The 26,201-nt window shown below is 32.1% G+C and overlaps 1 protein-coding gene across 1 annotated transcript in view; it reads right to left on the reverse strand.

The window, feature by feature from the left end:
- Nucleotides 1–26,201, reverse strand: part of MBNL3 (Muscleblind-like protein 3) — a 113,972-nt gene that overhangs the window by 55,867 nt on the left and 31,904 nt on the right. The gene's annotated exons all lie outside the window — the stretch shown is intronic.

The following is a 26,201-nucleotide window of genomic DNA, read 5'->3' on the forward strand; positions in this document are numbered from 1 at the left end:
CATACTAATTATTTTTTATTTTTCTGATTAGGAAATATCAATAAATAAATAAAACGAATAAACAAATGATTATTTCTGACACAAAGAGGAAAACAAGTAGATTTGAAGTGACAGGACTATAATTTATGAACGAATCCAATCAGTTTTAAAATAGAGCCTCTTGGATTTTTATGCGAAAATCACTCATTCAAATGGTTAAATAACATTCTGGCATTAAAGCTGATTAGATTGTGGTTGGAGGTAGTCGACAGGAAACCCTGGACCTGGGTTTCGTGCTTCTTGGCACTCGTCAGCAAGGTGTACCTGTAATCGTGAGGGAACTGGTGCTCCCTGGCGGATTCCATCTCGTGTCACCCAGCTTCACAGTCAGAGACGTTACCACTGAGCTATCCGAGCCGCGACTGACCTCCTGTAGGACTGAGATGTAATCACAATTGATTGATCAGTGGGTGGTGATCAATGTCATACGTGTCTAGTCCTTATTAGTGCATTGTCGAGTCACCTAGATTGGTGGCCACATTGCAACATGATCGATAGCATTCGATCTGCACTAATAAGGACTAGACACGCATGACATTGATCGCCACCCAGTGATCAATCAATTGTGATTAAAGATTATGTAAATTCCTGATGTAAACCTTAACTGTAACTTGTAACACTAACGTGTAACCCTTAATCGTCAATTTAATTTCTCGCACTAATTCATAACTTTACTTTGAGCCTCATAAATTGGTTTGAGTTCTTCAAGGTTAGTTCGATATTGATCAAAAGTAATACATCAATTATAGTCTCTCTTCTTCTTAGAAAAAAACGGAACATTCAACAAGCATTGCTTTTAAGTCATTCAATGTGCCCAGTACTAATTGTTATTTGATGAAAGAATAATAAATTGTTGTCATTAAAAATGTTTATTCCTTTAGTCAGAAAGTAGGTAGTATCGTAGACGTTAGTACCATATCAAGCCCACATAGATTATCCTAACTACTGGACAGACCGATTTATTCATTCATTTTGAGTCACATTTTGACCTTGTTAATAACTCGCTTATTAGCCTTGAGTGTATTATATGAGAGTATGTGTGTAGCGCTCACCCTAGCTACATGATGATATTACGTTATTCACCAACCTACAAACACTGATATTGTCAAGTACTGACGACAATCCAAATAATCTCTCTCTCTCTCTCTCTCTATATATATATATATATATATATATATATATATATATATACACTCCTGTCCTGTCAATTCATGCATACAAACATACATGAATAGACAACAGAAGCAACAGTTGGCAAGCTTCAATAATGCTGTCAACATCCTGCATGGTGTTGATGTTCTTATTAATGACAACAGTACCGATTAAAAAGTACAAAATACTCATAAATAATCTTGAAGGTGGGAGATAGATAGAGGAGGGGATTTTTTACATTAAGTATCATTTTCTATTTGATTTCTTGTTAGTTAGTGAAATTTTGACTACACGTCCTGCTATTATATGCTTTTCTTAAACCATATCACTACAACATAAGATTCCTTCTCACATCTCACTGTTTCTCCCTCCCCTTCTTTCTCTCTCGCTGTCTCTTTCTATCCATTTTTTACTGTCAGTTGGAATTTATGCACACAGATTTTCAGTTTTGTTTTTTCTTTAAAGGTGAAGTAACGGTTTAACAACTAAATAAAACCATTTTTCAGCACATCAAAATGTCATAGTTGTATATGTGTTTATATATATTACTAAATTACAGTTAATCTAGTAACGATTTCGAAATCCTCTACTGCTATAATGATCCTATTTAAGTGCAATATCACTCATTGGATAATAATCAAATTCATATTATTATACTCTTAATCCCGATCAAGTCTTATTACATTTTAATTGTGAATGTGCAGATTATTAAAAGTGAACCAATCAAGATCTTGCATTATTCAGTAAATACTAATGTTTCACTATATGGAGAAAAACAGCTTGTATGTAATAACTAATCATTTTTAAGCAGTACAGTAGTAATGATCAGTTCTAAATATTTATAACATTTCAATATCGGTTTTTAACTTTTCATTAATTCATCTGATCATTTTTTAGATCGGGTTAATTTCTATTACCTGATTTACAGAAATACATGAAATCAAATGACTATGTACAATATTATAATTTAGTAGTCAAGTTCCAATTCACATACTTAGCTTAGAGCTATACAAGCTTTCGTAAAGGTTTATGATATTAACCGCTTGGTCTAAACCAACGTAATTTAAATAGAGTTGACACTTACAGCTCTGATTGAAAATCTATAAGCTGTCACATTTCTTCTTTATGTACTAACATTTGAGTCTAATTAAACAATGTTAGATTATTAGAACAATGAACAAAATCTAGTATTTTTGTCTTCAAAAGTATTCTATATTCTTATTATATTAAATGTATAGTTTATATCATCAGTGTATCTTTGATTTTTCAACAATTGTCAAAGACCATTTCATGAGATATGAGTTATGAAATCCAATTACCTGAATAAATATCTCTATGGTTATAATACCATAATTCAGTGAATATAAATGAAATACACAAGTTCTGTTAAACTTTCCAACTAAATATTATTCACAGATTGAAATCATGAGTCAATCGAAGCTAGACCACCATGGAAAACCTGGAAGCACTGGACGGCCGTTCCGTTCTAGTATGGGATTCCTCAGCAGTGCGCATCCACAATCCCGCACCCCACGAGATTCGAACCCAGGAGCTATCAGCCTCGCGCCAAGCGCTTAACCAACTAGACCACTGAGCCAGCCGGCATCCGATGGTGTTAATGTCTAACTTCAACCAATCCACGAAGTTGCGCTACCGTATACCATTGTCTTCAGTGAGCTGATAGGTCCTGGGTTCGAATCTCGTGGAGTGCGGGATCGTGGATGCGCACTGCTGAGGAATCCCATACTAGGACGAAACGGCTGTCCAGTGCTTCCAGGTTTTCCATGGTGGTCTAGCTTCAATTGACTCATGATTTCAATCTGTGGAATTTCTAATATCTCCACAATCCCCTTCTGACAAATGTTATTCAGTTTGTTTTTCCAACAAAAAAATAAACAAAAAAACAATCCCATATGATGACTCATCTGAATTGTCTATGTTCAATATTGTCCTATTTAATGGACAAGTTAAAATCCATTATTTAATCCAGCCAGTCAATCAGTTGCCCAAATCATGAATGGATTAACCAATTAAATTCCTGAAACATTTTCTCACGTTTCTGTCATATCTAGTGCATTACAAATTACACTGCTGTATTACTTGACTGTAAATTTGGATTTCAATTTGTTGTTGTTTTTTTGGTGCTTTTTTTATTATAGAAAACTAGTTGTCTAAACGAGGCAGAAAATTAATTAACTATCTATAATGAGTCAACTTCTCTTAATAAATTTATCCCCCATGTTAATCACAGACTATCACACACCAATGCATACATACATATTATCACACGCTATTTTGTCTAAGTTATTGTTACTGTATGAAAATAAAGATTAAAAAAAAGAAACGACTAGATTTTTCATGACTCAGTATGTCAAATTTCGGTTGGAATATATTTGTTTGACGTTTATTCTCCTTTCACATTTTCATCTCCCTCTCCATCTCTCTTTGCTCCTTATTTAATTTACCATACTTTCCTGTTTCGTTAGACTAGTAAAACGGTTCAATAAAATATATATCTACAAATGTATAAAGTCAAATGAACAATTTGTTTTGCATTGCGCCCTAGACGCTTTGAAAGGGCATAACTAAGCCCACAAATGAAGATTATTAAAAGTAGGCGCTCGCTAGCTAGCTCATACACACACACACACACAGAGACATGCAAATAGAAAATGTCGTTTTTATGGAACAATGAATACAAAACTAATCATAGATGATATATTGTTTCTCGTCTTTTTTTTAACATTTATAATTGTATATCCGAAACTTAAGAACAAGTAGAAATCCATACAGATACACATATACAAACATACATGCATAAATACTATCTGGAAGACAAGTTTAATCCGCTTGTTGACATGAGAATCGAATATGTGAATTGTTTTAAAGGGATGGAAAAGTTCTTTATCTCAGTTCTTTTCCGCCTTGAATCATTGTTTCCAAAATTTAATTTAAGTGAAATAAAAAATTCGAGAAAAGATGTAAAGTTGAAACAAATCTCTGAGACGACGGAAAATAAAAACTGGCAAAGAATCTTGTAAATTAATCACTGAAACAGGCTGGTATTGAAGTAGGAAATGATGAGCAAATATTCCCGGTGAAGTAATACATCGTAATCTATTGGTTAAGCTACATAACCGTTGGACACTGTTGTTATTACAAGTTTTAAATCAGCTAACAAGCTGGTTTCCCATCCAACCGCAATAATTTTATTACGTAAAGTGAGTCAGTAACTGAGGCAGCATTCGTACTCCGAATACACTAATTTTAGTGATAAAGTCTCTGGCTGTGCCAATGAACTATTTTTGTTATGGCTTAGTATCATATAAAAATCTGTTCATAAACTCGATAGCTTCATTCCAGTTTATAATTCTTCTCTCGTATGAGCCCAAGAACTTGTAGTATTGTAACAGTAAGGTAACCTTTAAATTACTGAGTTAAAATTCATTGATCGCTATTCATAATTGTAAAGTTAATCGAACCTTATATAAAAATATATTATGACTGGTACTCAACTTTTTGGTTACTACTAAGTTGCAATATTAACGTAACCCAAGTTTATAACAAATTGTTGCTTATACTCAGCTTACTAGCGACTTTCACTTCAATGATATATGTCAATTACTCAATCATAATCAACGTAGGACCTTACGCTAATGTATATTGATTAAAATGAAGAGTGAATACATCTGTTCTATTATGAGTGATTCTAAGCAATGTCATCCAACGTTTCCAACCACTAATCATGGTTCAGGCTTGCACGCTAACTAGGTAGTTTGTGTCCACCATATGCTTCAAACGAACAGTGAATAACTTCATAGACTGATGTCGTGTCTTACTCTTATCACTCCTAATTTTCTTCGGACGTATTCATACTTCAAAACAATATTACACGTTAAGGGACATGTAATGTATTACATGTCCCAGTCATCTCAATTGATGAAGATTCACTATCTGACTAATTGATTTCCCATCTCACCCCAGTATATCCTGACAAAATGTGTAGTTAAACACATTTTCAGAGTTTAGAGACATCTTAACAGTAAATCCCATTCTATGTAAATTAACTGTACAAAGGTACTGGCGAATTAACATTAATTTTTTATCTAAAGTAATTTCGAATGTATCTGTCTGTCGGGAAAAAAATGTCCAACTTCATTCTCCCTAACTATCTTCATTGTTTACCATTTGTTCATTTATTTTTAGATTTTTTATTCGTTGCTTTATACTAACTAGATACCATAATAATAATATCACTACTTATGTATACAATTTCTTACTTAAATGTCGAGCCAAATATTTATTTGTGTCATGCAAGTGTCTAATTTATTAGACTAACAAATAATCACAAGGTATACTTACATACTCTCGTAAAACACAAACATTAATATACGCACATATACACACACATACATGCATACATACATATACATACTCTTACAGTTACAAACACCTTGCCTTTATTCAAAAGTGAGGATGTACAACTCGTGCAATTGACATCCCATCAAAACAAACAAGGACCTATTAAGTATTATTATTATTATTATTATTATTAACATATTAATCATTCGATTGTGTCTATATGCATGTATGGGTATGTGATTGTGTTATGAGGGGTATTTGTAAAAATTAGTCAAATTCACTTTCATGTAATTCAATGTTTCCAATTAATCAACTTGAATAATAAGTTTTTATTTGTTTGAGAAATGTATAAATTCTTACTGTGGCATCGATGAGAACACGCAGATACACACTTACTTACTTACTTAGTTACTTACACCTGTTACTCCTCGTGAGGGAGCATAGGCCGCTCACTGATACACACTTGTATGGATAAAAATTATCGAGTGGGTTTATATTATAATAGTTCAAGTGTTCAACACAACATTTAGGTACAACTTCAATAGTCACATTTTCAATGGAACCAAAGTGTTAATATGATCGTTGAGTTTGGTTCCCATTTCAGCAACAGGACATCATAAAGTACAACTTGTATAGTAATCGAACAAAGAAAGAAACCTGTTGCATGATTAAGTAGAGTAACTTTTTCTTCATTTTCAATTATCCTCTCTTATGATAAATATAATTTTTATGGTGCCCCAATGAGCAGAATATTGTATTTATGTTTTGAAACTTAATACAAGCTACTTCTTCAGAGTAAATAATCCCCCCAAACTGATGATAGTCATGTGCTTCTCAATGATTAACCTCAAGACAAAAGTCCTGGAGTTCTAATAAGAGCCATCGTGGCGGAGTTCAATCGTATTCAGTGTGAGACAGCTACAAACCACAGGCAGTGGAAGACAGTAGCTCAATACCGTAAAACTGGTTGGAGTAAGATGTTGGCTCTATTGGATCCTGGCTCAGCGGTTTAAAGGTTAAGGGTTTGTGAGTGAAACCAATTCTGAGTACGGTCTATGGTTGCCGGACCGATGGTGCACACAGCTAAGGAGTTCCATACTAAACGGCTGATCAGTGCTTCCTAGCTTTCAATGGTGATCTAACTAAAATCAGTTTGTGATTTGAAAACTGTAACAACTAAAAGTTTGGAACAGATAAAGCAGTAATTTATTTGGATTGGTTATTTGAATCTTTGCATTGATACTTAGCATCATAATTGACCACTCTTTTGGAATATGTACATTCTGTAAGGATTGCCTCAATATTGCCATTAAGTTACAAGCATTGTGAGCAGAACTGAATAAATCCAGCAGCTAAATGGATAATGCGCTCGCGTTTGAGGAGAATGGTACTGGGTTTGAGTCTCAAAGTGGGCATCAAGTCTGGGATGCAGTTACATCTAACTGACAAGTTCCAGATAGGATGAAACTTGCGCCCTGGATTCCAACGCTAGTCACCATCCATCTCTGTTCAAAATAAAGTAGTAGCTTGTATTTTATACTAGCATATACTGGTAAGGTTTTACATGTACGTTTTAATGGATGCATAATACGATCACCACCACTAAACCTCAGACTATTAATTATCCACTAACCACTTTGCTACAGATATGAGTAGTGGGCTAACGATTCAATGGTTTGGTTGCCAATCGACCGGTGGCAAGTTCAAACCCCTACATTCGCTTATAGGTTAGTTAGTGATACAAACCAATTTAGTCTATCAAGTAAACTGAGGTAGGACAGAGTTTATTCACTGCACGATATGATTAAAGAATATCAATACTTGTCAATGAATTATGTATTCCTCTTCCTAATAAAAACACAAGCTAGCTACCAAACATCTAATGTATTGCGAGGTTTAAGCCATGTATGTGCATGTTAACGTTCATCTAGATCCTTGTTCAAAAAACTAATGTTGCCTTCTCTAACATATACTGAGTTGGATCACACAATGAGGCTACAGTGATGAGGTTACAATAATATCATGAATTAATTATTCGTACAACTGTTATGATAAAGATAGGTAATACTGCCTTAAATTATTCAGACGAGTTATGAACAACTTAGGAAAACGACAAACTTTATACATCCTAGTGTATTTGAATGATTTTAAATACTAACTTGAATTCGATTGCGTTGCCTGATTGTTTGATTATTCAATCAACTGTTTCCTCCTCTGTCTTATGGTGATTGGCTCAGTGCATCATGCAAATTTATCGACCATATCATACATATTTATTAGCCAAATATTTTCAGCCTTAAATATGTCATGATTGCTGTGTGAGGAGTTAGCAGTGGACTTTTTTTTGTTAAATCATTCCAATGTATATGTATACATTATTTATATATGCACATACCCATAGAATACATACATATACACTCTAGTAACTGAATGGAGCAGAATTTGGCTGTATTCGTTTTTTTTTATTGTAAAATTATGTTTTCACTTAATTCAACCCATTTCATCAGTGGTTTATGTACGTGGGCGGTATAAATGTGGTTAGTTTGTACTTTAAATTTGAATATGAACGGTCCATAAAAAGGCAGACAAAAGTTAAAACAATCACAACGACAAGTCTAGATGAGTCATCAGTGTGCGAAATAACTTTTTTTGGGTAGTGGATTTTAAAAGTCATCTAAAAATTGAGATAACAACTGAGACTAATATTTTATTTCCCACATCGTGGAGTAAAGTGTTTCTCGCATATTTTGCGCCTTTTTCTCTCTTGTTCAAGTCACTGTGTAGTTCTAGCCTGGGGATTACGAGTATAGCTTAGGAACTGAAATATATAGCGTTCAAGTAGCAAAACTTATCAGTCATCAATGTGCGAAATAATTTTTTTGGGTAGTGGATTTTAAAAGTCGTCTAAAAATTGAGATAACAACTGAGACTAATATTTTATGGGCTACGTGACACACAAAAAAAACATTAATCTGAAATAAATTTAATGATTGACAATGAGATAAATCAATTTTTGTGGGTGGTAATCGTTACAAATTGATTTTAGTTGAAAGTAGCTCCGAGGACTAAAATAACTTTGGAAATTCATTTCGTCTTAATATCGAACTTTTTAGAAACATGCATCTGTGCTCTAGAAATCTGAGGTCGCGCAATAAGAACTTTGGCACTAGATCACTGGGTCAACATCCATTTATTTACATTTCCGACTTCAATTCATGACATTATAACACAGATATTAATCGGTGACAATGATAAAGACCAACTAAAATATGAAATAATCTAAATCGATTTTTAATAGGATGTCTTTTAAGTACAATAATATTTATTATTTTCTACTTATGTGTTTATGAGACATTTGGACAGTCGATTGCGTTTATCCTGAACAGCAAGTTGAGATTACTATAATTTGAGCATCTTGACTTTAAATGGTTTTTAAAACTCGTCAATGATATATGATTTATTTACTTACCAATATTAGTATTTCAACTTAAAGCTGTAATTTGACAGCCATTCATTCAAACCACTAAGTTATAATTATATTGTAACGTAATAATATTGTGTAATTGATACCTACTTTTATTTGGGTATTCTATCTTGCAAAATATTGTGTTTAATTTGTTAGTTACTTGTCTGATTACCTTTAATTTACACATAACAGCTCATCTGTAAAATCTTGTCTTACTGCTTCATACTAGGTTCTTATCGTTGAAATATTGTTGTGTCTTAGCTGTTGACCAATCTAGTTAAGTTTAATTCACTTTTGTAATATTAAAGTGTCATCCATCATATATTTTTTGAAGTTCAACTTGTACACATCATAATAATTACATGGTCCTTTTATGTAAATTATCACAATAATATTACAGAATGGGAACATTTTACATAATTCAAAAATATATCAATGTCATCTACAGATTACTTTGTCAATAAATCAAAGAAATTGCGAGACATGAACTCGTTTTAATGGATAAAAGCCGTCCATATTCTCGAGATATTAAAGGTTCCAAACAGATTTTTAAGTTTTCACATTATTCCTAGCCAGGGATAGGTATTCAGAGTTAGAATCGGGTGGTTACGTTTAAGATTTACAGAATAAACTGACATCACTCATAATTGTAAAAATGCCCCGTATCCATGGCAATGGATGAATTTCGCTCAAGAATACAAGAGGCGCTACCTGGTTAGTTCTTTTACAAAATGTAGTGTCATCAGATCAATGTTTGTTTCAGGATTAAGGGTTTGAGATTAGGATTTAGAGATAATATTGATCAACCTGACATGTATAATCTACAGAAATGGGATTGGATACTTTATAATGACAAAAAACTGACAATCTGTAGTTATTTTAAACAATACACGAAGGTAGTCCTACTGTTTGTCATATGTATGTAGTAATTGAATTTCACATTAAAGCCGACAAATCGCGTTCTCCGAATCTGATTGGTTCATCTTCAAAATATACTTTAACTTAAGAATGTGGTTTATTTGAAATTGTACAAATTCATTGTATCGGTCTTTTCTTTTAAAGAATAAAACAATGAGAATAATGCAATACAATTACAATAACCATCAAAACACTAAATGAACTAATTAATTATCTGATGAATTTATTTATTAACGAATGCAGTTCAGTTTATTCATATCTGTCTAAAAAACACTGTCATATTTCAGATTTCTTTTTTGTTTTTCCAATAATACACATAATGTCTGTAAAATTTGTCGGCTTAGAGAGAGAGAGAGAGAACAGAGAAAGGATTCCTTTCTCATAACATTAACATACCAACATAGAACATTGTTGCTCATTCATCATTTACTAACATAGATAGTTCGTACAATAGTAACCGAAACAAAACAAATCGTGATAAAATTGACAATCAACAAGAGAACACAAACTCACATCTGAGCACAGATAGATATTCATACATAAACGCATATACTAAACAAATGAAAATATGAGATCACTTTTTTTCCTCCTCAATTTCTACTAATTGGACATTGAATTGTCACGAATTACGAGATGATAAACAAAGTAGTTTAAGCGGGAAAGCAAAATGATCAAAAAATCCTTTTAAAATGTGGGAAAAACCCAGTAAATTAACTAAATAATGATAACCATAATCAACATTTTAGGTTTTTATTGATTTACTCATATTACAAGACATCCTTTGCATTGTTATACATGGTTTAGGTGTTGTGCATTTCAGATTATGGCAGATGAAGAGGAATATTCAGAAATGTACAAGCTTAACACACACACACAGAGAGAGACTAAAACAAATTTTGTGAGTGATTGAAAATGAAAGATATTTTTGAGTAATTCAAAAGAATAAAGAAATAAACAGATAGATAATAAATTTTATAGACGTTTTCCATAAGTATCGAATGTAAGTAGCTTTGATAAATTTGGGTGAGACATTTAAATTGCAACATAATTTTTTGGTGTGACTACCAACTTTAGTTCATAGAATTCTAACCCTAACCATATACAAACAATACGTGAATACTGAAGTTATCTTTCATATACTTTTATCAGTCAGTAAACTATCATCAATATGAAACCAGGTATAATAAATGTTTATCCGTTCAAATCATCACATCGCATATAAATACAGTAAGAGAGGGAATTATTACAAGATAGGAAGCTTGTGAGTGAAGATAAATATCATCTGTAATGAAAATCTAAGCGCCTAAGCAATTCAGACCTCAGAATGTAGTTATAAACGATACTTAATTGACGACTGAGAAAAAAAGAGAATGAGTGGAATTCGACATATTTTACACCATACTACTTGCAGTATATTCAGTCAAGCATCATACCATTGACATAGACTTCCAGATTTATCAACATGGGCTTAGATCAATAGCTGAAAACTTCATTGACTAGTACGCTATCTTGGTTTGCTTACAGATAGTCTAGATTGGGTTTGATATGGAGTAGACGATGATTGGACATATGTAATCTATTTTATAGCCACTTTATCATATTATAACATTTCTTAGGTTACTTGTCTATTTAACCAATTTAAATAATTAATGGTTATCGAGTAGTTATTGATTAGCCAGTCATAAACAACATAGAGCGAAGGAATTATGTGCATAGGATCAAATTGTTAAACCATATCACAGTGAAATGAAATTATAAGCATAAATACCACATAAGTAAAAATGGGGACAGTGGTAGTAGAGAATAATAATTATATACATTATTATTTTAGAAAAAGGAACCCATGGACCATAAATTATGAAACAAATTAAAAGCTAGAGCAAGAAAAGAATGAATGCAACCGCATCGTTGCAAATTATTCTCAGTCATGTCGCCCATCGTCTCCAACTGTTGATCATGATTATCACATGAACTCAACCTCGTAGTTTGAACCTATCGATATGATTCAATCTAACATTCAATAACCATTTGGTTATAGTTTGAAACTCCTATAGGTTTCTGGTTTCATACATATGAACAGAACTAGAGAAATAATTGAACAAAATGTGAATAACTAATAGGCAGTGACTAATAAATTTAATCAGAATTTCAATCCCATTTGAAATTAGCCAAGTGTATTATGAACTTTAGTGGTTATCAACATTGGTAACGACAATTATTCATTAAATCTAAAATGATTGATCATTTAGTTGAAATTTATGTTGAATGACCAAATGATATTGATTACTTTACAATGTAGTCTTAGCGACTCAATATCCTGTGCACAATATTTTGTTGTTAACCGATTGAAAGTAATCAATAGAATGCAATTGTTTACTTAGGTTACGAGTTAGTTGAGAATTGTTAACAGTGAATATTTTTAATTTTGTGGGGGAAACTGAGGCTTTTGATATGATTTGAATCTTCATCACTCAGTATTACAGTCTCAGTCGCTAATTTACCACTGTATTGTTCGAACTGTTGGTTCGATTTTCACGAGAAGCTCCCTCATGACTGGTGATGCGTCTCTTAGTGAAAATTACTAACCGGCACAAAATCTTGGTTCACAAGTTTATGTCAACCGTCTCAAATCATTTAGCATATACTCAGTTTCAGTAACAGTAATCTCTTTAAGTGATTTTAGAAACATATTAACGACAAATACTTATAGTTAGAGAGAAAAACAAAATTGCTTAAGATTTTTTACCGATCAATTCAAACAAATTGAAATTTAAAGTGTTATTCTATCTGAACTTTGTGCTGATGATGTCGTTCAGAAGAACGATGAAAGCTCCACGACCAAACCATCCAGCTCAGAGAACAAAACTCCACCAAAATCATTCACCTGAGCTACAAATCTTCTCCACCATCTCAAAGTGTTATTCTAATGTTCAATTATAAATAATTTGATTTCTTTCAATAATTCATATTCACACTTAGTTACCCCTTGAGGTTGATTAAATTGGAAATAAAAATGAATTTCATAGTTATTGGTACATGTTTACTGTGATTAGTTTTTCTTCTTCTAAATAATGACATATTTATGTTGTTAAATCAAATTAATTGTTATATTAATAAGAACATTTCTTCTTAAGGTTGGACAAAGACTAAAATCTCCGTTTTACTTAACAAAGTTTAAGATAACCTTCTCCGCTTTGTTTTTCATCCTGTTTATAACTTATTTCAATATGGTGATATGAAATTTGGCCATTTGAGTTTGTTAGTAGGATTTAATGCCTCCATGAAGGCAATATCTGTGTAGTATGTACTATATGTACGGACATATATAAGTAGTATGTATTAGGAATTGAAAGTAGAATTCTTACGGACAGAAGAGGAAAATGAAGAAAAGAGGAAGGAAAACAGAAAGTAATCAAAATAACAACATAGTTTGTAAGGGATGACTCAAAGAAAGTTTGGACACGTTGACAATATCTATATCTCCAACTCATTTTCCGTGACATTACAACACAACATCCTACTATTCACTGTCATTACGTAGGTTTCTATGATTGATTTCACTATATGTACTTTTATTTTGTCAATAAGCAAAACGATTATTATATAGACATCCTATTTATTCGCTACATTCCTTATCATAGTTTACACATTTTACATGTTGAATTTTGCTGATATTCCAGATTAAATGACCTTCAATCTCACTTTACACAGAATTGACTGTTGAACATGTTTGGACAAGCGTTCAACATTGACTTGTTTTAAACCTTATTCATTATTGTCAGTTTAAATGTTTATTACTGGTGGGTTAGATAACTAATATCCTATCTTTTCGTGGATAGAATTTAAATTCCATTAATTGTTTTCATTTTGAATAATTAATGTTTATTTTTCTGAAAGAAGAAGAAACTACTATGGAGGACAACTGGAAAAGCATCAAGGAAGCATTAACTTCAACGTGTCAAGAGGTTCTCGGTCTAAAGAAATACCATCATAAGGAATGGATCTCTATAGAAACACTGGACAAGATCAAAGAAAGGAAGAACAAGAAGACAGCAATAAACAACAGCCGAACACGAGCAGAGATAGTCCAAGCACAAGCTGAATACATAGAAGCAAACAAGCAAGTGAAGAGGAGCATTAGAGCCGACAAGAAGAAATACGTGGAAGAACTAGCAACGACGGCAGAAAAAGCTGCTAGAGAAGGAAATATGAAACAGCTCTACGATACAACGAAGAAACTATCAGGGAAATACAGTAAACCAGAGAGGCCGGTCAAAGACAAAGAAGGCAAGCCAATCACCGAAATTCAACAACAGCGTAACAGATGGGTAGAATACTTCGAGGAACTCCTGAATAGGCCAGCTCCAATGAATCCACCGGACATCGAAGCAGCACACATAGATCTTCCTATAGATGTCAATCCACCAACTACGGAAGAAATTAGAATGGCCGTCAGACAAATCAAGAACGGGAAAGCAGCGGGATCCGACAACATACCAGCTGAAGCACTGAAATCAGACATCGAAGCAACCACAAGCATGCTTTATCTTCTATTCAAAAAGATTTGGGAGGAGGAACAAGTGCCGATGGACTGGAAAGAAGGACACCTCATCAAGATTCCAAAGAAAGGAGATCTGAGCAAATGTGAAAACTACAGAGGCATAACACTACTGTCAATACCAGGGAAAGTCTTCAACAGATTGTTGCTGAACCGGATGAAGGATGCAGTAGACGCCCAACTTCGAGATCAACAAGCTGGATTCCGAAAGGATCGGTCGTGCACAGACCAAATTGCAACACTACGGATCATCGTCGAACAATCAGTTGAGTGGAACTCATCACTATACATCAACTTCATTGATTATGAAAAGGCATTCGACAGTGTAGATAGGAAGACATTATGGAAACTTCTTCGACACTACGGAGTTCCTGAGAAGATTGTCAATATTATCCGGAACTCATACGACGGACTACAGTGCAAAGTAGTGCATGGAGGACAGCTGACAGATGCATTTCAAGTAAGGACCGGAGTCAGACAAGGCTGTTTACTCTCTCCCTTCCTATTTCTTCTGGTGGTCGACTGGATTATGAAGACCTCAACATCTGAAGGAAAACACGGAATACAATGGACAGCTCAGAATCAATTAGACGATTTGGACTTCGCAGATGACCTAGCCCTCCTATCACGTACACACGAACAGATGCAGATGAAGACAGCCAGTGTAGCAGCAGTCTCTGCATCTGAAGTCGGTCAGCATCCGCACCAGATCACGCCGTGCATCAACCGCAAAAGGATCAGAAACCAAGTCATCGTCCTCGAAATTGGAACAAAGCGGAGAACAGCAATCCAATCACTGGTGATGGCGAAACTCTGGAAGATGTAGAATCCTTCACATACCTGGGAAGCATCATCGATGAACAAGGAGGATCCGATGCAGACGTAAAGGCGAGGATCGGCAAAGCAAGGGTCGCATTCCTACAATTGAAGAACATATGGAACTCAAAACAACTTTCAACCAATATCAAAGTAAGAATCTTCAATACGAACGTCAAGGCAGTTCTACTGTACGGAGCTGAAACTTGGAGAACTACAACAACCACAATCAAGAAAGTACAAGTATTTATAAATAACTGTCTACGCAAGATACTCAACATCCATTGGCCGGATACCATCAGCAATAGCCTTCTGTGGGAGAGAACAAACCAACTTCCAGCTGAAGAGGAAATTAGGAAAAGACGATGGAAATGGATAGGACATACATTACGCAAATCACCAAACTGCATCACGAGGCAAGCCCTAACTTGGAATCCTGAAGGGAAGCGAAAAAGAGGAAGGCCAAAGAACACATTACGTCGGATAATAGAAACAGATATGAAAACGATGAATTACAACTGGACGGAGCTAGAAAGGATTGCCCAGGACAGGGTTGGATGGATAATGCTGGTGAGCGGCCTATGCTCCTTCACGAGGAGTAACAGGCTTTATTATATTTATTATTATATTATATAATGTTTATTTTTCTAAATAGTTGAAACGACTAAGACAACTTTTTATAAAACTACGAGTCCAACCATTTTATAACTATTAGTCATTCTCTATGGTAATTAATCATTCACATTGCAATAAAAAAGGGTGGGTATTAGTTAAATAATGGTTACATTATTGATCAGGATCGTATAGCAAAAAAGTGAGATCGAACCAATGACATGAGTAATTTTTGAAAAGATAAAAAGGTTAGGAATTAATGAATATAATTCTCTGCCACCCCGCTCTGTATGAAACTTGTCAGCTTTAATGTTAAGTTCTAATTTGACGACAACTGTCTAAATAGGTATCACTAATATTTATGCATAAATATACAAAATGTATGATTCTGGTTAAGTATAAACATGAACCATGTCGTGCTCATTTCAAAATAAGACTGTCGATGGGAAATTGTGATCTCAGAATGATATTAAAAGTCGATTATGCTCATACTCAAGCTCTCAGATTACATATCCTTGTTTGGGTGAAAAGGACAGTCGTATATTTACACATCATTAGTGTATATTATTATTCAGTTTTCTACTAATGCCTTCCTACTAATTTCACTCTTGTCTTTTGCAATTATGAGTTCGGTATACTGTAGGAAGTAAATATTGTAACTGAATTGGGCGGTAGAACAAAATAAAAGTCAGGTAACTGACTCCTTAGTTGTGTATATCTATGACTCTACAAAAGATTGAACATAGAACTTTTTAAGTTTCACAAACAAACACAATGTAAAGTGAATGATTTGATAGTTCTCGCTTTTCTCTCTGTAGTCAAATATCGAATTAATAACGATAATCATTCATGACAACACTAGGATAGATAATCGATAGAGTTGTACATATATATATATATATATATAATCATTTTTGGCAAAGCATCATTTCTAAGTTCGAATGTTCCAAAAGTGTTTTCCTTACAATTTTTAGATGAATGAAAATATTTGACAAAAAGGGACACGCATAGACTTGTTTTGTATAAACTCACGATTATTATTATTATGTTGTTGTAAGTCTGCATAGTATTCTTATTGACAACTGTTTGTGTATGAGAGATATTTTGAGACTAAGTTTTACAAGTAGATGTATTATGTATTGATCGTTTGATAATCAGTACAAAATAAAGAATTTCTTACAACTCTCATTTTTATCATTTAATTTAACTAAATTGAACAGTGATAATCAAGAATGTTTGTTTAGGAGATATTGTATTCTCTAAATTGGATACCATTAGAATACATTTTAATAAGAAGTGAATGATAAGCATTTCTCCATAATTAATTAGTAGCTTGTTCTAGTTGACCTAGAATTTCATTGATTACTATCCATAGCTATGTGAATGGATAATAGTTGAGTAAAAATAAAAAACGAAAGCACTGAAAACCTGTTTTGTCTTAATTAGAAACCACTTTTTTTTCAACAGAAAAAGTACTAATGCGCTCTATTATTGTTGAGTTAAAAACCTACAATGAAAGTGCTACCTATTCAATAATAAATACTTTTGGAACATTTAAAAATCTTTAGATTAAATCATTTTACATTTAGAGAACTCCTAAGAAAATATGTCGGTTCATTTGTAAAATCGTTGTTTTTTTCTTGGAACATTTTACTTATTCTCTGATTATTATTTATTTGTTCATCATCATATGTTAGCTATATTAGTAGGAAGTGTTGACGACGTAATCATTTCATATCTATGGAAAATAAGTTTCTTGAACCTCTTCCTCTCATTCACACACACACACACACACTCTTTACAGAAAACATGTTAACATGTATAAGTTGTTATTTTGTCAGTTGTTTCAAATTCGACAATAGATAGAAACACAATCATTAAGTAATATAAAGTAGTCCACATAGTAGTAGTAGTACTAATAGCAGTGAAAAGATAAGTAGAAAAGTAGTATGAGCAATTCATTAAATTAATGAACAAAACTCTATTCATCAATTCAAAACAACAACAGTAATAATAATCATTACATACTTCAACTAACCACTTTAACAAAAAAAAATGATGGCAATAATGTTGAATAGGGCTAATTTAAGAAATACATATATTTAATTCTATGTTCATTGTTTTTATCAGAAAAAAAAACAAAGAACAGACTTGTTAGAGCAGTTCTAGATTGATCCAAAGTTTTCTTGAGTAGATATTGTTAACAGAAATTATAATTGAATTGAATAGTAATAATAATAGATGAGAAAGAGAATATTCACTTATGTTTTATGGCAGAATTAAACATGAAATATGGAAACTAAATGTACATGAAAGAGAGAGAGAGAGAAAAAAAAGTTAACTCAATTGGTCAAAATACTTGAATAAATAAGTAAAAATGTTGTTAAAATTTTTCGAAAAGAACTTTTTTTAAAATTATTATACCAAACATCTTATCACTTGGAAACTGTTTTCTGATTCATTTATTAAATTGTATTAACCCCCCTTCTTCGCCGCTTGGATATACACATATTCTATTTTATTTAGGCAATGAGTTTTATCAATGGAGCTATAGGACTGATTAGATCTTAATACATTTTAAATTATCTAGTGTCTTCGAAACATTGCTCGTACATCCTGGGACCATCGAGTAAGTAACGCAGTTGTTAGGAAATGGGTACTAGGTAAGGATGGCAAATCAATTGATGAAGTAGTAAAACTTCATAGGAGTAGGTTGCAAGAAAGCTAGAGGCGGCCAGACCAAAACATGGCACAAATCCATGAAGTCACTGACAAGTGGACTGAGCCATGTTGGTAGGTAGGTGTAGACTACCTGGTTGGGGACCGCGAGATGATAGCAACCGATGGTTAGAGACCCTAAATAAAATGGCTCAAAATCGTTTGCAATAGCGCAGGTGCGTCCACTCTTTGTGTTCTCCCAAATTCTAATCTCCTGATTCCTCCTTGTCTCTTTTTTCTCTTTCCAAATTTATTTCACTGGATTATACTCTTTAAATAACATCTTCAAACCCTAATGTTTCCGATTACTGCTTATACTCTTACCATCTTTATCACTACGGGAATTGAATCAACAACTGCATCTCTGTGCTAATGTGGTGTGGCAACTCGAACTGATGTACGTATGTACGAAGTTCTACGTTGTTACTGGCTGACTGATTTATTTGAAATTGAATCTTTTTTTTTCTTACGAATAAAATTAATGAAACATATAATTCTAATTATTTGACCCTCTTATTTGTTAGATCAATTAAGTAGTATGTATACGTCTTAATAAAATGTGAATATGTCGATAATAATAATAATAATAATAATAATAAAGTGTGTACTTTCATAAAACTATATTTTTTAATGATTTCCACATATGTTCACACATTGTGCATACAAAAAATCTTATATCTATGTAACTATATGAATATATTAGATAAGAAATACAATAGAAACACACATACAAAAGGGTCTAATTATTCAACACCGAATAATTCACCTGAGGGTATTGATAGATTATTGATTTATTTATTGTATAATGTGTTGTGTCAAGATCATTTATTTAAAATGATACGTTTCCAAGTGAAATATGATTACTAACCTGAATTCATGACTGAATACAACAATCTATACTGAGGTATATAAATGTATGTTAGAGGTATGAAAACGTGTTTTATATGTGTAAATATTGAATGTTTATTTAAATTGTAAAAATAAAAATAAAATATTTTTTTTCCATAATTCTTTTTATCATTGAAATAAATATATGAAGTATTTATAATTTGGCTGGTGTATATTTTAAAACTGAGTTGTAGTATGACATTAGATTTGTGTTGCTTTGTAATACTCATTTTGAACATAGTGTAAAACACGCATTCATGTCTACATACATACATACATACATACCTACATACATGTATACATACATAAGCGTATGTACAAACGTAGAGACAATAATTTGATTTATTTCATTTACCTGTTAACATGAAGTTTTAGTATGTATTACATACTGATTAATTGTAACAATTTAAAGAGTTGTAGCAATTCAACACAATTAGTCAAGTTACTAAGTGTTAAGAAATAATATCAAAACAGAGAAAATGTAATTAAAGAGAGAGATAAAGTGAATAATATTTTGTAAAGGAAATGAAATCTTTATGGTAGAATAACACTTTATTACATGACTAAAATAATTTTTTTAATCATATGCTATCACATACTTTTGTTCTATCCAACTGTAGACTGTTATCTTAACTTGATAGTCAGATTTACCTTATTGTAATAACCATACCTGTAAAATACTATCTGGAGCAATTATTTCATGAAGTTCTATCATGTCAAATGGTAAGTTAGTGGAATGGTGAACGAAGCCAAAAATAACAGGTTCTAAATTTAAATTAATAGTCAACTGTTTACTACTACAAATACCCAAGTTTTAAAAGATATCTGTAGAATGTGAGTGAACAATGAGTCAACCAATAATCAGTGATTACATGGAAAACAAACTGTCAAGTTATTTTATTTCTTTTAAAAAAAAAGATGAATAATGGAGTATTGGTTAGTGATATTGGAACATATGTTTTCTCAGTGTTTTTATTTTCAAAAATTGTGAATACACACAATACTAGTTTTATAGTTAAAATCACGAATTGATATCTCAGCTTGACCATTACCATTGAAAAGCAGGAATCATTGAACAGCTGTATTCGTTTTAGTATTGAACAGAGGATGAATGTTTATTTCATTTCGGTTTGAGACTCATTATTAGGAGTGTGTCCCCACTTATCCTCATATATATATATATATATAACTGAATCATAAAAGTACAGATCTTTAGATGACTAAAACACTCATGAGAACACTTAAATAATCAATTCACTGTAAAACCTGATGGTCATTCAGTATTATTTATCTGAATTATATAATATAACTGAAGAAATCTAAATTAGAATAAAACACATTGTCTAACATCATTTGTATTTTTCATGGTTCTTTATTGAGTATCCATTCGTATATATTTATTATAATATGATACACTTGAGAGTAAATATCTTTCAGTAAACAGTCTATCTTGTAGGATAGAAAAAAATAATATGTAATATATAAAATCTTCCCAATTTCAATTTTTCGATATACCCATTTAGAAAAAAAATTCCATTATTCTATAATAATATCATTCAAGAAGTACAGATGAAAAAGAATGTCTTGGTTAGTATAATTTTGCCATGAGATAATATAAATTAGATAAAACATGGAGGGGTAACTTTGCTAGATTAGTTGGGAGGCTATGAACGGTAAATTCATTACAGACATGTATGCATAAATCGACACACACACACACACACGCACACACGCACACATTAAAACTGTAATGTAGCAAAAAAAAGAAGACAACATATTGTCTTTGCACAGTTTAAAAAGATATAAATGATTCCAAAATGGCCTTTAGCAAGTATTTTGAAAGAAAAATAAATAAATTTTCCAGTCATTTAAAAATCTCTTTATTTGTTCTCTGTTATTATTAGCGGTGGTGATAGATATTAAAATGTTCTTACAGTATACTGAATCTATTCATAGATAATACAATATATATAATTATAGGCTTTTCATTTATAATATCAGTAATTGGAAATTTACAGAGTTTCAAATGTCCCACATATTGTTAACTCATTAAAAATACATTAAGAATTCACTTAAACTACTGTGGAATAACTTAAAGGTATATGGGACTAATCTTATATGTATGTAACAGAGAGTATTGAAGATGCAACAATTTGGATATAGGGTACATACATTAAAAGAGAAAAAAAAGAAGACTAAATTTAAGAAGATAATTAAACGTTACTTATTATCAAATTCAATTGATTATTATCTACATTTAGATCATTGATATTTTCTATACTCACATTCAATTATAAATTTATTTACTTAATTAATAATGAACACAACTCTATCTGGAGACTTTCTAGAGTTACTGTCTGTCTAAATCCCAGGTAAATAATGTGATTTGGATATGAAGTTAACAATCCAACCTTGTAAAAAAGAGTCTTGATCAAAAGAGCACTGACTAGAATATTAAACTCATTTAAGAAAGACAATAAATCTGTCTAAGAAACTTAATGTGTCATATAATCATACACATATTATTTGTAAGGATTTGGTCTTATTCTGTCATCAGTATTCAGAACAAAAGCGGATTAGTATCTGAAGTGAACGATACTTGAGTTTGAGTGTCAGTGAGATGCATACATGTCTAGCTGATGAGTAGATAAAAGAATGAAGAGCGACTCAACTTAATATATATATATATATATATATATATATATATATACATGTAAACAATAAACATTGAGTTACCCTTGAATGTTTATTTATCCTTGTATGCTTGACTTGATTAACTCTTCTTCTTCTTCTTCTTCTTCTTCGACCTAATATTCTTCTACTGCCTAGTGTCTTGGGATATTTCATTCAACTGATTCTCAATTCAAAACACAGCTTGAAGAGAAAAGTAAATTTCTCCCACGAAAAAAATCCCACTAATATAAGTTTATTATAAGAAAATGTCAGTGTATAAATAAAAACTTTACACATGAAATTTCTAGAATCTTCTCAGCTTATCCACCACTAGTTGAAAATGAACCAATCAATGCACTTCAATGTTATCTTGTATTTCGAAGTTATAATAGTAGTCAAACTTTAAAGAATTCAGTTAACATATCATTTACTTATTCATGTCACATTACTTATATCCACTTGTTAACAGGCTACACTTTTAAATGTAAAACAGTAATTCCTAATGACACGATATGAAATAGTTACTCAGTATTTTTCCAAAAAAAAGGATATAATGCGATTTGAGCCAAAAATTTGTTGTGATACTTTTTTTGCCAATAAATTTATAATTGATTTGAATGTAGCACTCGAGACATTTCTCATTAAAATGTTTTTCTTTTTTTAAAGTAAAGAAAACGCTGTCTATAGACGATAATGGTTTACTATAACGACTAATATTCATTGAAGAAGTATTAAACTATTGAGGAGTATTGGACTAATGTTCCGTTCTTGGTCAAAGACTTCTAAACAATGCAAACCAACCAATAAGTTAAGAATCAAATCTCATTATCAACTTGAAGTCTCACAATGATTAATGTTACGATTAAACCGTTGAGTTGTAATCCTCATTATTATATACTTCTAACTTCAGTTAATACGTATACATGGTTCTCGCCTCAATGGGGGTAGGTGATACTTAGCGCTAAGGAGTCGTATGTTAAGATGAAGAAACTGTACGATTAGTAGTCATAAATATTTCCCTTCAGCGGTCAATTGTTGATGAAAACTGTCTATTAAAATCAAACTAATCTCCACAAACCTCATTAAAAAACAATATATGCACATACAATTGATTGACCCATGAGAAGTAACGAATATCATGTTTTTCTAGTCTTTTAATGCTAATCGAATTCTATAAATCAATTTTCAATGTGACCACTAGTCTAAGTGACTCGATATGACGTGCACTAAACTGAAGTCTTAAGTGGTTGGAGGTATTCAAGAGAAAACTCTGGGCCTATGTTTTATGCTAATTCGCACTCATCACCAAGGTGTACCAAAGTTCATGAGGGAACTGATACTCCCATTGCAATTCAAACTTGCGTCACTCAATTTCACAGTCCGAGACATTGCCACTGGACTATTTGTGCCTTGATTGATCGCCTATAAGACTTGAGCATTTACAAATGATTGATTTCTGAAAAGTGACCTATTTGTATGTCATACTGTTTATTAGTGATAGTGTGGTGCGTGCTACTTATATTGATGTAAGTAGTATATGACGCGAGTTAAAAACGCAATGTCTGGCAGCAAAAGATGGCGGAAGATCAAGAAAGGAAGAGCGGGAACACAATGCAATTTGTATGAAAACTCATGAACAATGGAATGGGGAACAATGGATTGATGTTTGCAACAGGAACAGTCCAGTTTGATGTGATGGATTAATATTTTACAAATTGACGGTTTACTATATGGTTTTCAGACTTTCTTGAGATACTCTGTGATTTTGTGCTAAGTACATTCGATTAGTCCCCACCCGTGTTCTGTTCATTACAATAGTACACTTTGTTGAATCATAAAATCATGTTTTTTAACATGGCACTTTTAATTAAAAACGAAAAACACCATGAAAAACAAGGAGAGCATACAATCAAGATAATGTTGATGAAAATGGTTTACACTGCTGAGGAGTCCCATATTAGAACGAAACGACCGTCCAGTACTTCCAGGTTTTTCATGATAGTCTAGCTTTAATCGACTCATGAATCTAACTATTAAATCAATTTAACTAACGTAGTTACATTTCATTTCGTCTAATGACATCTCATTATTTCAAATAACTTATGTTTTTATTAACTGTTCATAGATTTTTTAGTTAGATTTGAAGATAAAAAATCATATGGATCACATTACATATGTGAGGTTTAGTGATACTATTGAGTTGAACTAGAAACACTGAACTAATAGTTCAAATTCGAATGCTTTAATCATCAAGGAACTTATCTGCATTGATAAAATTCATTGCCAAGTACTTGATATTATAATTACTACTAATGAGATCATTTGAAAATTATCAATTGTTAATTGATAGACTAATTAATATGTCATTAATGGATTGTGGAGATCGTTGAGTTTTTATTGTGATCATGAATCGATCAATGTTAGACAATTATTGAGAACCTGGAAGCAATGGACGACCGTTTCATCCTGGTATCGGACTCCTCGGTAGGGCACATCCACAATCCAGGGTTAAAAAAAGTTCAACGTTCTATCGGAAATCAGTAGTTATAATTAAATACCCTATACTGAGAACACTGGACATTTATTCCGGCCTACTTTCAAAATTTCTAAATAATGAGAACCTACAATTAAAACACAGTGAATTGAATATTCTCATTGATTATTGAATAGTACCAGTGATAGTAGTGATAAACAGCGGCATATATTATTTAGTTGTTAGCGTTCATTATATTCTATCGATCAAATTGAGCTATAGAATATAATTATGTGTATACTGATGTTATTGAAGTTAACATTCACATATCATCGTTGTATAACAATGAATGATAATAAACTTATGTATGAACACTAATGTAGATGAAATAAGGTTGGTATCAATGTAAGTTATTTATTTATTTATTTTAAAATAATTTCTCATAAATATTCACAATAATAAATGAAAATGTTTTGAAAAGAGTATAGAATGGAGACAAACTTAAAATAACATCAACGTAATTTCATCCAGTTCTATATAGATCAACAACAACAACAGCAACAACTCCTCCTAGTATTTGTAAGTGGATAAGTTTATAGAAAAGAAAATAATCATATGATACAATGTAAATAGAGTTTATACAATTAATAAGCCTCAAGTATTCTATGAGTTAATCTGATTGTAAATCGGGAAAAAAACACTGATATATAAACTAATCCCTATGAATATAAATTCACAATATTCTCAAATCATGAAAAGGATTCCAATAGATTTGTATAGATTCCACACATTGTTTTTATTATGGTTCACTATGTAGGGTTATGGTTTACATTACAAACTAATATTAGTTACAAGGCAGAAATATTCTATAGTCAAATAGATGAATGAATTACATGCAAAAATACAAAAGATAGTATTTGATTAATTCGTTCATAAGATATAATGATACCAAATCAATGTTTATTTCAGGATTCATGGTTTAGTGTTATGATTTAGGGATAATGTTAATTTGCCTGGTATTTATAATCTATAGAGATCAAAACAAGTACTCCGTTCATTCGAAATTATTATTTCTACTCTATGGTGGTTATAAATGATTTTTCACAACCATCTTAAACGTTTTGGGTAGCATACGAAGGTATTTCTAATGCTCGTGGTTGAGGATAAACTCTAGATCGTTCTCAAATTTGACCTTGGAGCCGACAACCAACCAAAATGAAGCGGGCTTTACTATTTACACTATCGTAATTCATGATGGATGGTATGTTTTGTTATATGTCATTTTTACTGGCTTACATGAAAAATGTAAAGTTTTCTACAATGAAAATGCCACTCCATCATGTTACAGACGTGTAAAGTGTAGAGAATCCAGTCATGATGGAAGCAAAATTACATAGCAGAAGTCATACATCCAATTAATCCTATGATAGAAATGATTCCAAAATATCTTTAATTGAGTGATTAAATAAACGAAAATGTAAACATAATTACCGACTACGATACAATTAGATGATTTGCCCTTCTCG

This window comes from Schistosoma haematobium, chromosome ZW (assembly GCF_000699445.3).
Source record: "Schistosoma haematobium chromosome ZW, whole genome shotgun sequence".
Lineage (NCBI taxonomy): Eukaryota > Metazoa > Platyhelminthes > Trematoda > Strigeidida > Schistosomatidae > Schistosoma > Schistosoma haematobium.